Below are 15,867 nucleotides of genomic sequence, written 5' to 3'. Positions count from 1 at the left end.
TTTGTGTTGTTATGTTTTTCTTTCTTTTAATGATGTCAAAGGTTCCCAAGTTTGCTACAGGGATATAAGACTTTGGATGATGCCATCAAAAAAAGTGAGGAGTCTACTAGGTACAAGGAGTTTCTGCTATTCTCATAATTCTCTTTTTTGAAGAAGAAAAAAATCAGGGTTGTAGACACACATAATTTAATGCAATGCTTTCAGGTTTTTAACTGTGATTCACAATGCTGTGAACACACTTATGTGTGTGTATATAAAACAGTATTTTATGAAAATGTTTTTGTGCAAAATGATGCTACACGAGATACACACTTACTTTCTGTTCTATTTCACTTACTTAAATGCAAGTTGTGACCCACTAAATTGATTTCATGTAAAATGGTGCTGTCCAATAGAACTTCCTGTTCATTATAGTAGCCACTAGCCACATGGTGCTATTGAGCGCTTGAAATGTGGTATGACTAAGGAAATGAATTTTTAATTTTGTTGTGTTTCAATTTTAATTTAGAGTTAAATAGCCACTTGTGGATAGACAGCACGATTCTAGAGAGATTGCATCCCCAGTTTGAAAAACACAGGTTTAAACACCTAGTTTTGCAACGTCTATATCCTTTCCCCTCATCCTCCTCACTTCCTCTACCTCAGAGACAACCACTTTCAACTCTTAGTTGATTGTTTCGGTATTTATTGACTTGTATCTAAATAACATGTTTGTATTTCTGCTTCTTGACATTGTCACTGTTTATTGGCCTTTTACTATACAAAGTCACATTGCCAATCCTCCCAATATAGATGTTTAGTTAGACCAATATTAAGCATTTACATTTTTCTTGGATTATTACCTGTGTTTTGATGGAACACATCCTGTAAGCAGCTAACTGAGAAAGGATATATGCAAAGTAAATTTGAGGCCTGAATAATTTGGCTGGGTGTAGAATTCTAAAGTAAAAATTTCTGCTCAGTGTTAAAAGCATTATTCCATTGTCATCTAGCTTTTGGTATTGCTTTTGGCAGTTGAAAGACATTGTTATTTCTCTGCTCTTTTCTATAGGGTTTATTCCTCTTGGAATTGCATAGAATCTTCTGTATTATCTGCAAGTTCATGATTATGTGCATTGATGTGGGTATATTTCCATTCATTGTGCTAGGCCATTTCAGTCTGGAAACTCAAATTCATCTGTTCTGGGAAATTTTCTTGAATCGTTTAAATGATTTCTTCCCCTCCATTTTCTTTGATCTCACTTTCTATAACTCCTATTATTCAAATGATGTTAATACTCTTATCTTTTTGTTCCTGTTTTTCATCTTCTACTTTCTGGGAGTTATTCTCAAATTGCTTGTCCACATTTATAATATCCAAGAGTTTTTTTTTTTTTTTGCAGTTTTCTGTTGTTCCATGGTAGTTTTTTTAAAAAAGCTTTCTTTCCCTGCATAGTCTTATTCACTCCAGTTTCACCTCCGCCCCCCTTTCCTTTTTTTATTTTGGTCTCTGGTTCTACAAAGGTTTAGTAATCCCTGTATGCTCATTTAAGAAGAAATACTAGAAAGCTGACTGGAAAGTCTGAGAGTTTGGGTGGAACTTGGTAAAGGAACTTCACTGTAAGGTGATTTTTCCTCTAGGTTCTGTCAGATTCCCCTGAGAAGTCTCTTCCAATCTCTTATTTGGAAGGTAATTATATAACTGCCAGTCTTCTAGGAGCCGCATGGAAGAAGAGGGCTAGGGACAGGGGGCGTTTCTGCACTCAGCATGAATGGTGTTGTTGTTAGGTGCCGTCGAGTCAGTTTCAACTCAGAGCGACCCTATGTACAACAGAACAAAACACTGACTGATCCTGTGCCATCCTCGCAATTGTTGCTATGCTTGAGCACATCTTTGCAGCCACTATGTCTGTCCATCTCATTGAGGATCTTCCTCTATTTCACTGACCCGCTACTTTACCAAACATGATGTCCATCTCCAGGGACTGATCCCTCCTGATAACATGTCCAAAGTACATGAGACGGAGTCTTGCCATCCTCGCTTCCAAGGAGCACTCTGGCTGTACTTATTTCAGGACAGACTTGTTCGATCTTTTGGCAGTCCATGGTATTTTTAATATTATTTGCCAACACCATAACTCAAAGGTATTAATTCTTTGGTCATCCTTATTCTTGTCTCAGCTTTTGTATGCATATGAGGCAATGAAAATATCACGGCTTGGGTCAGGCTCATCTTATTCCTCAAAGTGACATCTTCGCTTTTCAACACTTTAAAGAGGTATTTTGCAAGCAGATTCACCCAGTGCAATACGTTGTTTGATTTCTTGACTGCTGCTTCCATGGGTGTTGATTATGGATCCAAGTAAAATGAAATCCTTGACAACTTCAGTATTTTCTCCATTTATCATGATATTGCTTATTGGTCCAGTTGTGAGGATTTTTGCTTTGTGCTGAGGTGTAATCTATACCAAAGGCTGAGTCTTTGATCTTCTGTCATTAAGTGATTCAAGTCCTCTTTGCTTTCAGCAGCAAGATTGTTTCATCTGCGTATCACAGGTTGTTAATGAGCCCCCCCCTCGCCCAATCCTGATGCCATGTTCTTCATATAGTCCAGATTCTGGGATTATTTGCTCAACATACAGATTGAATACCCGTTGCCCTTGAGTCAATTTCAACTCATAGAGACCCTATAGGTCAGAGTAGAACTGCCCCATGTGTTTTCCAAGGAGTGCCTGGTGGATTCAAACTGCCAACCTTTTGGTCAGCAGCCGTAGCTCTTAACCACTATGCCACCAGGGTTTCCTTATGGTGAAAGGGTACAACTGTGACACACACCTTTCCTGAGTTTAAACCACGCACTATCCCCTTGTTCTATTAGAAAGACCGCCTCTCGGTATTTGTAAAGGTTCCACTTGAGAACAATTAAGTGTTGTGGAATTCCCATTCTTCGCAATGTTATCTATAATTTGTTATGATCCACACAGTTGAATGCCTTTGCATAGTCAGTAAAACACAGGTAAACATCTTGTACTCTTTGCTTTCAGCCACAATCCATCTGACATCAGCCAGTGATATCCCTCGTTCCATGTCCTCTCTTGAATCTGGCTTGAAATTCTGGCAGTTCTGTGTTCATATACTGCTGCAACCGCTTTTGAATGATCTTCAGCAAAATTTTACATGTGTGTAATATTAATGATACTGTTCGATAATTTCTGCATTCTCTTGGATTGACTTTCTTTGGAATGGGCAAAAATGTGGATTTCTTCCATTTGGTTGGCCAGGAAGCTGTCTCCCAAATTTCTTGAAATAGACAAGTGAGCACCTCCAGTGCTGCATCTGTTTGTTGAAACATCTCAGTTGGTACTCCATCAATCCTTAGAGCCTTGCTTTTTGCCATTCCCTTCAGTATAGCTTGGACTTCTTCCGTCAGTGCCATTGGTTCTTGATCATATGCTACCTCCTGAAATGGACTAATCTTGCCCTTGTATCTTTAGTTTTCTTCATTCTCCCTTGCCCCCGAAGGGGTGAGACCAGTGGAGTATCTTAGATGGCTGCTCTCAGGCTTTCAAAACCCCTCATTTCATTTTCGACGACTTCTAATTTTGCTGGATTCGTACTTCATATTGGAGCCCTGGTGGCACAGTGGTTAAGAGCTTGGCTGCTAACCAAAAGGTCGGCATTTTGAATCCACCAGCTTCTCCCTGGAAATCCTGTGGGGCAGTTCTATTCTGTCCTGTAGGGTCGCTATGAGTGGGAATCGACTCGACGGCAATGGGTTGTTGTTTTTTAATACTTTGTACTTTCCACGTTCCGATTATTAATGGATGTTTGCAGCTGTTTCTTCTCATTTCGAGTCATGCCACACCAGCAAATGAAGGTCTAGAAAGCTTTACTCCATCCACATCTATTCAGCATGCATACATTTGCTTAATTCCCTTGTTTTCTGTACATCTCCCCTGTCCTATGCCCAATATCTCCTCATTTCTACTTGCTTCAGTTTTCTGCCGGGGTGGGAAGAGGGCGAAGTAGATGGGGGAGGTGGTCTATGGATCTGTTTTATTTTTTTAACATCTTTCAGTCAAGCCTTATTTTAGCCTCAACTCCTTCACCTCCACTTTTAGAGGGCCCTGCCATTTCCATATAGCCTTTTGTACATTCTGCACAATATAAATTTGGTTGGTTCTGTTTTTCCAACTTTCAGCTTAGGATTCTGTTAAGATTCAACTCTTCATCTGTTGTTCAGATTCCAAAGTGTTGTTAATATTGTTACTTCTTTTTCTCTGTTCTTGTGGGTTTACAGCTTAAAAAAAAGTACTGTAGTTTTAGTGGGTTTTCTTTCTTTCTGGAACTCCTTTGTTATTTACCCAGAAATCACCCCAAGATTTATTTATCAAATGTGAAGAGGACTGTCTCTAAGTTATTAAGACGTGCTTAGCTACATACTCGGAGCCCTGGGGGCATAGTGGTTAGGAGCTTGGCTGTCAACCAAAAGGTCAGCAGTTCAAATCCACCAGCCTCTCCTTGGAAACCCAACGGGGCAAGCAGTTCTACTCTGTCCTATAGGCTTGCTATGAGTTGGAATCGACTCAGCGGCAAAGGGTTTAACAGGTAGCTACACATCCACCAGAATGGCTGAAATTAGAAAGACAATACCAAGTGCTGATGAGAATGTAGAACAATGTATGCGAACTCTCACACATTGCTGGAGAGAGTGGAAACTGGTACAAACGTTTTGGAAAGCTGTTTGACTGTACATAAAATTAACATACTCTGTGACTTAGCAGGAAACCCTGGTGGCATAGTGGTTAAGTGCCGTGGCTGCTAACCAAAAGGTCAGCAGTTCAAATCCACTAGGTGCTCCTTGGAAGCTCTATGGGGGGGCAGTTTTACTCTGTCTTACAGGACCGCTATGAGCCAGAAATAACTTGACGGCAACGGGTTTGGTTTGTTTTCGTTTTTTTTTCTTAATGACTTAGCAGTCTCACTACTAAGTGGGATTCCAAGAGAAATGAGTACTTCTGTCCACCAAAAGACCTATATAAGAATGATCATAGCACTATTCATAAAAAAAGCAAAATTGGAAACAACAAAAATGCCCATCAATAGAGGAATTATAAATAAATTAATAAAAAATAAATTATGGTGTATCATACCAAAAAATACTACATAGCAAATTAAAAGGCCTACAGCTATATGCAAGACATGGATGAATCTCACAGATACTATGTTGTACAAAAAAATTAGTCTCAGGAGAATAATTGTGATTCCGTTGTGACAACAGGCAAAACAGATCTATGATGATAGAAGCTAGAAGAGTGGTTCTCTTTGAAGAGGATGGTGGTATTGCCAGGAAAGTTTGCGCTGAAAGTGTCCTGTATCTTTTTTAGGGGAGTGTCCTGGGTTGAACTAAACATGTCTAGGAAAGTGAGACTGGTAGTATTGAGGAGTTGCAGGATGAGTCTATTTCAATGTATTAGAAGAGGATGAATCAAAACGTTCCAAAATACTTAACCGTTTTCTGTCCAACCAAAAAAAACCCATTGCCTTCGAGTCGATTCTGACTTGTAGTGACCCTATAGGACCGAGTAGAACTACCCCATAGAGTTTCCAGGGAGTACCTGGTGGATTCGAACTTCAGACCTTTTGATTGAGAGCCGTAGCTCTTAACCGCTATGCCACCAGGATTTTCCATATTCTGTCCAACATGTGCTAATCCTCAAATGGATCAGTCATTGGGATAGGTGTGCCTAATTAAGGGTATGGGAGAACCTGAAAGGGACATCCGATAAAGGGCATCTTTGTGGGCCTGATTGGGAGGAAGCAAACCTAGGCAGCTATGTACTAAGGGTCCCAGGCAACTTGGGTGAACTTAAAATATCTGTACGTAAGCCAATATATTTCAGTGTTTGTACCAACACTTTGGAAGCTGGACAACAGATGAAAAGTCGAATCTTAGCAGGAACCTAAGCTGGCAGTTGGGCTTAGTTTTTGAGAGACATGACGTCTGCATGTACATTAAGTTCACCTCTTACCTCTTCCCACTACTAACACCCTAGTTCAGACCCTTACCCCCTTTCACCTATAACTACTACACCAACTTCCTTGCTGGCGAGTCTTTTCTTACCATCACTGCACAATGCTATGTGCATAAAGCTGCCAAACTTACCTACTTGTTGATGCTAAACAGAAAACAAAACAAAACAAACAACAACAAAAAAAAAAACATTGCTGTCAAGTCGATTCTGACTCATAAAAACCCTGTAGGACAGAATAGAACCTACTCAAAATGTCAGCTTGACATTCAAGTCCCTGAATCAAAAGAGCTCTCCATTACCCATCTTAACCTTTCTCTCCAGCAGGAACCTTCTATTCTGTTTCAGTTCCATGTTCTTCAGTATGCCAATTTTGTCCCTTCCAGTGGCTCCACACCCTGGCTACACATTAGAGTCACATGGGAGGCTAATAGTAACAAAACAAAAGCAGTGCCCGTGCCGCTTCTTCCTTCATTGGCCAATGGTGGCCTTCCAGCTAGATCTGTAAATCCCTTTATTAGGGCCTCTCTTTAGGATTGTTGTTGTTAGTTGCTGAACAGCTAACTAACAGTCGATTCTGACTCATGATGGCCCCATATGTGGAGAGTAGAACTGCTTCATACAGTTTTTCAAGGCTCTGATCTTTTGGAAGCAGACTACCAGGCATGTCTTCTGAGGTACTTCTTGGTGGGTTCAAACTGCCAATCTTTCAGCTAGTAGTCAAGTACTTAACCATTCGTGCCACCCAGGGACTTCTTTAGGATTAAACCACAACAAATAACAAGGGACAATCTTCACAGATTATCAAGGAAGAAGGTTCCTGGTTAAATGTTGGCTCCTTTAAAGCTCTCCCATTTGTATAGGATCATATTTTCTTTTGCTTTATCAGGTTAGCTAGCTATTTCCTTCAACACTAGAAAGACTGAGAGATCCTGAAAGGATGAGATAGAGGACCAGCACGTTTCTTGGAAGACACTCCTGAGCTTAGTAGTTAAGCGTATTAAGAACCAGAAATGGGCTCTAGTGATGGAGCCACTTGGGGGTGCTAAAAACCAACTTTGCCCAATTCATGTTTTGGCCTTGGAGGTGTAACAGATCAATCAAACAAGAAGGTATCAAGAGACTCCTAACCAAAAGCCCCTTGCTGACGAGTCGATTCCAACTCATAGTGACCCTATAGAACAGAATAGAACTGCCCCGTAGGGTTTCCAGTGAGCAGCTGGTGGATTCGAACTGCTGTCCTTTTGGTTAGCTCTTAACCACTGCACCACCAGAGCTCCAAGAGACTCCTAGGGACAAATAAAAAAGGAAAAGAAAAGAGAATATGGTTAATTCTACTACCCATGTGTCTCTCTCCAGTGACTTATGCAGTAAAATCCAAAAAAGAGCCTTTTGAAGTTAAGTATTTATTCTTATGCCTTCAGAGTTAGAAGAAGCTCAGCATCAGATACATGCATTGCATACATATATATTGCATACATGCACACATATCCTTTCTTCTTCATGGCCAACAGCTCTTACAAATACCTTTCTCACCTCAGCTTCAACATTTAACATTCCTTAGGATAGAGGGCATTCCAATCCCAACATTAACTTCAGGAGGTGAAGAAGCACACATGTACATAGGTAAGGAACAATGTAGCTCCCCAAGAATGGGTGAGGGGTAGGGCCAGACAGAGAAACAGGAAGTGTTCCTGCCCAGGCAGTGACTGAGTCACGAACTATTTGAGGGAGTACAGCTACTCCTGACTTATTGACTATCTCCTCATTATCCAAAATTTTGCATTTATAACAATAGTAAAAAATGTACTATCCGACTATTTTGTGCGTTGACAACATACATTTGGCAGTAATGAATGTCGAGGTGTGAGGTAAGAGTAATGCTGGCTGTGATGGTTAAGGTTATGTGTCAGTTTGGCTGGGCCATGATTCTCAGCAGTGTGGCAGTTATGTGAGGATGTCGTCATCCTCCATTTTTGCATAATGCTAATTTTTGCATAATGACCTGGTCTTTGGAAACTAACCATGTCAGTAAGTGAGGAGTGGGTGTAATGTAAAGAGATACAAGCTAAAATCTGTCAAATCTGATCCTCAGCCTTCCTCTAGGTCACCTCGTTTCTCATCCAGATCTGCATTTTATTAGCCATCAAGATTGATGTTGGTGAGAGGATTAACCTTTCTCAGGGAGTCCAAGTGCAGAAAAGGGTATGAAGGCTTCCGTTTCACTTCACCAGGAGTCTTTGTTTTCTCTGCAAGTGGCCCCTGGGCTCTCTTTGCTTGTGAACTCTTCCCTTTTGCTGATGATATAAACAATAGCTCTCTCAACCCTATCTCCTGGGGTTGTGGGATATCTTGGTTGGCCTTTGGTTTTGCTCAGAGAAGAAAAACTCCAAAACTGGCCTGGAGCCACAGGGACTCAGCATCCTGTCTCCAGCAGCAAGACTGCACAAATAATGTTAGCTTGAGCTGTTGACTTCATTCTCTTTCTTCAAGCTCTGGGAAAGTTTTAGTTAGTAAAGAGTTGGCACCGGACTTTCTTAGATAGCAAAGCCATGTCTGTTTTACTCATTGCTGACGAGTTGATTCCAACTCATAGTGACCCTATAGGACAGAGTAGAACTGCCCTGTAGGGTTTCCAGTGCTGTAATCTTTAAGGCTCTCTTAAATTCTAATACTGTTAGATTCCCTTTGTCTTAAACATGACACTTAACAAGAAGTACTTCTGATTTCTCTCTTGCTTAGTATCACTGGATGCCATAGGGGAGGCAAAAGAGGGTCCTATGCAATCAGCACACAATATCAGACTATGGGAATAAGTTAGAAGCTGAACTGTGAGCGAACGACTCCAAGTATGTAGAAATTTGGAAAAGACAGATCGTTTTAGGCTTCATTTGTCTGGGAAGGCTTCCTTGGGGCCTCCAGCCTGAGCCTAATGTTAAAGGGGCAAGCATGACTCTTTGCAAATTCCAGCTAATAGCAAGGTGTGTGCATTCATCTGCAGCAGCACCCCCTCTGTGCCCCATCAGCCCTCAAGAACTAAGTACGGTGAGAGCAGTAGGAATCTCGTGGGCCATAGATTGAGGATCTAGACCAGAGGTCACCATGAGATTCCAGGTGTGCCTGAAATATTGATGCCCTCTGCCCTTGGGGTGGCCAGAGCTTCCCGGCAGGTTGCTTTCTTGTCCTTTTATCCCAGTGGGTCACATATATTATCTCTCTGTGCTATGAGGTGAAAACTGTTGGGAAGTGCTGTTCTAGATGTACCCCTCTTCTTGGAGAGCACTGGTAACACATGATCACAGTGATTTGTTTCCGTGTCTGTAGTCCCAGGCAGACTGTAGGCCCTATGAAGGTAGAGACTATGTCTGACTCATTCACTCTTATAGCTTTAGTGCTAATCATTGTGCCTGGCAGATAGTACTTGCTCCAAAAGTGTTTGCTGATTGAATGAATGATTGAATAAAAGAGAAAGTCTAGGCCTTGAAGGATGAGTAAAAATTGGATAACCTGGAGGAGTTAAGAGTTTGCAGGGGAGAGGAACAATATGGAATAGAGTCAGACATGATCATGGTGTGTGCTAGGCACAATCTGGCAGGCAACTGAGGGGCCCAGGACTGTTCATGTTTCTGGAGCAGTGGGAAATTATCAGGCCCCATCATGCCTATTTAACATACTGCTGGAGGAATGAAGAGCCATTGAAGCATTGTTGCCCAGGAACAAAGTCAAAATTAAAACAAACAGATGGGAGTTGACACAACTGGTATTGATTTTTCTCTTGGCATCTAATTTCAAGTCAAGCTCTACCCGCTATGGGAATTTTCTCACATGGTCTGTGTCCTGATTCCAATAATTCCTAAATGTTCCCATATCATCTTCCAGCTCAGAAACCTTCATTGAAACCCCTGGCACCGCCAAAGGAAAAGACACTATGCCATATCTTATGATGGGGTGAGGGGAGGTGAACCCTGTTGTTTTCTTTACTCGCATGTTGCTGACATTGCTTTCCACATAGATAAAGCCTCTGAGTAGCTATTTCCCACTCAAAACTCATCTCAGGTGTCACATTCCCAGGGAAACCTTCCCTGAGCTCTGAAAGGTTGAGTTCAATACTCCTCCTCTAGTTCCCACAGCACCATTTGCTTTTTGTTAATGATAGAATTACAACCACAGCTAACATTATTGAGCATTTAATGTGTTACAGGCACCAGGCTAAATCCTTTACAAACATCATCTTATTCAATCTTTGCCACAAAATCCTTTTGGTAAAAACTTTTATCACCATCTCCATTTTGTTGTTGTTGTTGTTAGGTGCCATCAAGTTGATTCTGACTCATAGCGACCCTAATGTATAACAGAACAAAACACTACCCGGTCCTGCGCCATACTCACAATCGTTGCTATGCTTGAGCCCATTGTTGCAGCCACTGTGTCAATCCATCTTGTTGAGGGTCTTCCTCTTTTTTGCTGACCCTCTAATTACCAAGGATGATGTCCTTCTCCAGGAACTGGTCCCTCCTGATAACATGTCCAAAGAACGTGAGACATAGTCTTGCCATCCTTGCTTCTAAGGAGCATTCAGGTTGTACTTCTTCCAAGACAGATTTGTTCGTTCTTTCGGCAGTCCATGGTATATTCAATATTCTTCACCAACACCACAATTCAAAGGCATCATTTCTTCTTTGGTCTTCCTTATTCATCGTCCAGCTTTCATATGCAATCTCCATTTTACAGATGAGGAAACTGGAGCACAGAGAAGGCAAGTGACTTTGTTCAACGCAATACAGCTGATAAGCAGCCAAGCCAGAACTAAAACACAAGTTTGTCTGGGGCTGGGGCTGCTGCTCTTAAGCACTGTTATTGTTGGGTGCCATCGAGTTGATTTTGACTCACAGCGACCCCATGTGACAGAATAGGACTTCCTTAGGCTATAGTCTCAACGAGATGGATTGACACAGTGGCTACAACAATGGGCTCAAATGCAGCAATGATTGTGAGGATGGAGCAGGAGTGGGCAGTATTTCGTTCTGTTCTTGTACACAGGGTCGCTGTGACTTGGAACAGACTCCCCTAACAACAACGATCTTTATGGAAGCAGATCACCAGGTCTTTCTCCCATGGACCCGCTGGGTGGGTTTGAACTGCCAACCTTCTGGTTAGCCACAGAACGCTTAACCAACGCACCGCCAGGGCTCCTTCTGTTAAGCACTATGTTCTATTATTTACCTCTAACATGGCCTTTACCACACCTTGTAATGATCTGAGTTGCAGCTGCCTACCCCACCCCCCACCCCCACACACACACCTCCGCTAGAATGTTAGCTCCATCACTGCAGGTTCCAAGTCTCATTTGGATGCTCAGCACCTAACAGAGGGCCTGGCAAAAGGAAGGGCAGTAAACAATTGGCTGAAACGCATTCTGAATGAAAAGAAACAAAAATCCCAGGCCTCCACCAGGTGGTGCTGTGGGAGTCCAATCTTCCTTTCTCACGTCTTTCCCACAGAATACGCGAAGTAACCGCATTGTTTACTTTCCTTGTCCAGATAAAACTGAGTGAGAGAAACGTTTTCAAAATAATGTCTAGGCAGGAATTGACATAAGCTTGACAATTTAATTGATGATCTATATCCTGGCCCAAAAGGAGAAGGTTACTTCATCCTTTTAGGTTCATCCTCTTTTTTTCAAAGATCTCAAAGTGGTTTTCCAGCCCTTGTCACCGTTAGAAAGCCATAAACAAAATCTGCATTGCCAGAAGCATTGAAGGAGACCGTGGAGTAGAGTAGAAATATTTCCCAACTGGGAGGGGGAGAGTTGGATTTGGATGGCTCTGCCATTAACTTCTTGGGTGACTCGACTTGGTTAAACTTGAATGACTTCAGGCAAGTCCCTTCCCCTCTCTAGACCCCAGGATCCTCAGCTGTACAATAAGGGGGTTAAATGAACCTTCCATTTTGGAAACATTGTTTTTTTGTTTTGTTTTTTTCTGCTCCCCTCTGTACAAAGAACATCATACAGCAACACTGTAGCATGGTGTGTGGTTCAAGTCTCAGCTTGGCCATCTACTAGCTGCATGACTTTGGGCAATTTAACCCCTCTGGGCCTCGATTTCCTCATCCGCAAATGCTATCATATAATATACAATTGTATGATGATATAATGGTAATGAATGATATTGTACTCACCTCACAGGGTTGTTGTGAGGGTTAAGTGAGATAATGCACCCAAAGTGCTTAACACAGTGCTTGGCCCACATAAGCTTTCAGTGAAAGCTATAATTACATAGAGCTGACTCGCACGTTTTAGCAACTTTCCAGACTTTGGATGTACATTTAGTAGTCAGAAGAATAGGGGGAGGCTTCAAGTAATAAACTAAAAACAGTTAGGCTTGGCTCTTTTGTAAGTATAACGGTAAATGCATTTCATGGGTGCCAAACAAAAAACAAGGCTAAGCCTGTGATTGAAGCAGAATGCTGCAAAAGTAACCACAAACAATTGGAATCCTCATACATTGTTGATGGGAGTGTAAAATGATACAACCACTTTAGAATAAGGTCTGGCAGTTTCTTATAAAACTAAACTGCGTCTTCCCTATGACCCAGCATTTCCATTCCTAGGTATTTACTCAAGAAAAGTGAAAACATATGTCCGCAAAAAGATTTCTCTGAGAATATTAATAGCAACTTTATTTATAATAGCCAGAAACTGGAAACAGCCCAAGTGTCCATCAGTAGGAGAATGGATAAACAAATTGTGATGTAGTCCTACAATGGTGTGCTACTCAGCAATAAAAAGGAACAAATTACCGATACATGCAACGACATGGATGTTTCTCAAAAACAGTATGCAGAGTAAAAGACGTCTTATACTAAAAGAGTTCATACTATATGATTCTATTTAAATGAAGTTCTGTAACAGGCAAAACTAATGAATGATGGAAAAAAATCAAAACAGCCGTTGCCTCTGGGGGTGGCCAGAGGGATTGTCTGGAAGGAGCATGAGGAAACTTTCTGGAGTGGTGATAAGAGATTTACAGTTAAGGTTTGTATATCTCATTGTATGTAAATTTTACCTCAAAAGAAAAAAGAACAGTAAGCAGGTATCCAACTCCAGTTAATGACGGGCATGCTGAAATTGCTTAAGAGTGAAGTATACTGATGTCTGTAACATATTTTGAAATAACTTTAAAAAAAGAGAGAGAGAATGGACAGATAGAGGGGTGGATGGGTGAACAGATATGTGATAAATCCAGTATAGTAAAATATTAATGGTAGAATGTAGGTCATCAGAACAAAGTATCCACTGTAAAATTCTTTCAATTTTGAAGTATGTTTGAAATTTTCCTTAATAAAATTTTGGGGACAAAAGAAGTAAACACAAAGTTCCACATCCTGCATAGAGCGAATCTTTTTCTATATTCAAATTTGGAAGGCTTCATCGAAAGAAAGCAGACCTCAGACCTAAGTAAATATTTCCTGAGCATTTACTATGTGCCAGGCACTCTACCAGGCTAGCTGAGGGATACTAAGAGAAAGAATATAGCACTTGCCCTCAAAAGGATAGTAGAAACCATAGGACAAGCACACACATCACTGTTATCGTGCTGTGGGGTTGCTAAAGAGAGTGAAATTGCATTCAGGTTGAGAAAGTGGTATTGAAGACGTGTTGAGTAGTTACTGCGGCAAATATGGTTGGAAGGCATCTTCGAGCCAGAGCACAGAGAGTCCTGAAGATTGCATCAAGGCGATCATTTGTTAGTCCAGTGGGGCCCATTCAAGAATTTTGAGCCAAGAGGTGGCATCCTTAGGAAATTGCTAGGAGAAAAGGGCAGCTGCAATAGATATCATTGCTTTCGGGGCATTGGCAGGCAGGGGAGATTTTCATGCACCTGGGAGGAGCACAGGGAGCAGAGAAAACACCCATAGGAAGGAGGAGAGGTTCAGAATGATGCAGGAACAACTCTGAAGCCCAAAGAGATGAGATCTTGGTTTGATCCATTGGAAAATGAAGGCTATTTAGTCAGTGTCCCTCTCCTACTTCTTTGCTCCATGATGATGTAGCTTTGTAAGTCCACAGCGATTGTTTACAGTTAGCACGTATTCTGAGTGTCTGTTTCTCTTTCTGATTGGTCAGTCCCCAAGTAATACTGCTGTTAATTTTTTAAAAAATAATATTTCGTTGTGTTTCCGGTAAAGATCTACACAGTAGTTTTTAGGTCCCCATCCAACAATTTCTACACGAATTGTTTCGTGACATTGGTTACCTTCTTCACAATTCATAAACATTCTCAGTATTTCCATTCTGGTTGTTCTGTTTCCATTAATCTAGTTTCCTTGCCCCCTTACATTCCCATCTTTGTTTTAAAGTAATCATTGACTGTTTGGTCTTATACAGTTGATTCTTTACGCACAATAGTTATGGGTGATATTCATTACTTTGTGACCCTGTTATTTAGCTACAAGGTGACCTCAGGGCTTAGTTTTTGTTCAAAATTGAACAGTATCTCCATCCATTGTTTGGTTTTTTTTTAGAGAAGAATGCAATGTGACATTTATTGTTAAAACAGACTTAGGAGTTACACTTACATTGGTAAAGTAGAGGGTCAGTGAAAAAGAGAGAGACCCTTAATGAGATGGATTAACACAATGGCTGCAACAATGGGATCAAACAAAGCAACAGTTGTGAGGATGGCGCAGGACTGGGCAGTGTTCTGTTCAGTTACATAGCACACAGGGTCGCTATGAGTAGCAGGCAACTTGTAGCAACCTTACAACAGCAACATGTACGTGGTATTTAATTTACCATTAAGAACAATGTTGTCTCTGTTTGGAGGAGGGATAACTGACCTTACCTCTGGACATTCAGAAGTCAGAGTCTAGGGGATCATTTGGACATTTAAAACTAGTTGTTCCTTTTGAGTTGCTTCACACTCACGGCGACCTTATGTGACCCTATGCATTTTAATAGGCCCGGCCAAATATGTTACAAAAGGTGATTTTAAAGTTGAAATCATAGCGCTATGGCTCATGTTCAAAATGATTGCCTTTTTGAAATAGAAATTTTCAAAATATGAGAGATTCCGCTGTTCTATAAGGAGATCTAAGAAGTGTAGGTAAGAGAGCCATCTGCTTCTCTGTTTCTCCATTGGTTTAGATCTTCTGCCGAGAAACATAGTTGATTATTTTTTCTTGGGGACAAAATTGAAATTTTTCCTTATGAAGAATAGCAGTATAATCAATGGCCCTAAGCTGTTGGGTCACTGGTCAAAACAGGTTGGTATGATTTGGGTTCAGGCTCAAGACATAGTGATTATTTTCCAAAATACTCTAGGCTTGGACTTCTGTATGCTTTTTTTTTTTTACTTTGGTTTTTGTTTTGTTTTGTTTTTTAGGAATTTAAGGTTCAGTTTCACATTTTTCTCCCATTTTATCTGGGTCCATCTATTGTGGCCCTGATCAGAATGGTCAGTAGTGGTAGCCGGGCACCATTTGGCTCTTCTGGTCTCAGAGAAGATAAGGCCATTGTTTGTGTAGACTATTAGTCCTGTAGACTAGTTTCTCCTCTGAGTCTTTGGTTTCCAGTTAAATATTTTTAATACCACCCTTGCCTACCTCATAGGGTTGTTGTAAGTTTAATGAAGATAATGTACGTAATGTGCCTGGTACATGCTAGGTATTTGATAAAATGAGATCAGAGACTATATTTGATACTCCAGTATGTGGTCTGGACAAGCCTACCAAGACCCTCAAGAAGTCTCTAAGAGAAAAAAATTTTTTCTCTTAGAGACTTCTTGAGGGTCTTAGTGTTACCCAATTAGGGTCCGTGCCCTGGAGAGTTGAGCCAATGAAACATTCTCCAAGT

The sequence above is a fragment of the Loxodonta africana genome, chromosome X (assembly GCF_030014295.1).
Source record: "Loxodonta africana isolate mLoxAfr1 chromosome X, mLoxAfr1.hap2, whole genome shotgun sequence".
NCBI classification, from domain to species: Eukaryota; Metazoa; Chordata; class Mammalia; order Proboscidea; family Elephantidae; genus Loxodonta; species Loxodonta africana.
This window is presented reverse-complemented; position numbering follows the sequence as displayed.